General features: G+C 32.3%; 1 non-coding gene across 1 annotated transcript; it reads right to left on the reverse strand.

Moving 5' to 3' along the window:
- Positions 1-542: 542 nt before the first annotated feature.
- Trnai-aau lies at positions 543-616 on the reverse strand. Its single transcript has one exon. It is a non-coding gene; the product is annotated as a tRNA-Ile (tRNA).
- Positions 617-842: the final 226 nt, after the last annotated feature.

An 842-nucleotide genomic window follows, 5' to 3' on the forward strand; every position in this document is an offset into this window, starting at 1 on the left:
ATTCCTTGGCTTTCACAGACAAGTTAGAACTGTGCACCAGGAAAGTTAAAAACTCACAGTTTGATTGCTTCCCACGTGTAGACGGTTTTAAAATGTTGTCATCAATCCTTTTGCAAAATATGACAGTCCATTAACGGAAGAAGACAATTTTGACTTAATTCTCACTAATCTGCATCCTTCTCACTAACAAAATTATTATCTATTACTACATACGATGTTTGATAAAATGTTTTTTTTTTAAGAATTTATTTAATTTTATTAATCTATATATATATATATATATTTAATTTTGTTGAAATTTTAATTTGGTGTGCCTCGAAATAAATTTTCTTGTCTAGTGTGCCGTGAGGTAAAAACGTTTGACAGACACTGGTCAGCAGAGTTCCATGTTTTTCTAAAATATGTTTACATTTCTTACTGCATAACAAATCTTGAAATAATATAGAGAATAGTCAAATTTTCGTTTCATCGTCTATTGACGACATCCGTAGTTAAGGGGTTAATATACGCACAATTTATCGAAATGATTATGAAAACGTATGTGGCCCATGAGGGGATCGAACCCGCGACCTTCGCGTTATTAGCACGACGCTCTAACCAACTGAGCTAATGGGCCAGTTATAGCGATATCAATACCATTAAATGATGTAATCAGAGGGAAAATCTTAAGAGAATTACCAAGGAAAGCAATCATGTTCCTAACAATTATCTTTAAAGCAATTATAAGAACTGGACATTTTCCCTTTCAATGGAAAATAACTCAAATTATTTTAAGCCAGGAAATCCAGGTTTCTAATAATAGCAAAAGTATTTGAAAATGACTAATGAAGAGGCTGAGAATT

This window comes from Nicrophorus vespilloides, unplaced genomic scaffold (genome assembly GCF_001412225.1).
Source record: "Nicrophorus vespilloides isolate i.1.1-1 unplaced genomic scaffold, Nicve_v1.0, whole genome shotgun sequence".
Taxonomy (NCBI): Eukaryota; Metazoa; Arthropoda; class Insecta; order Coleoptera; family Silphidae; genus Nicrophorus; species Nicrophorus vespilloides.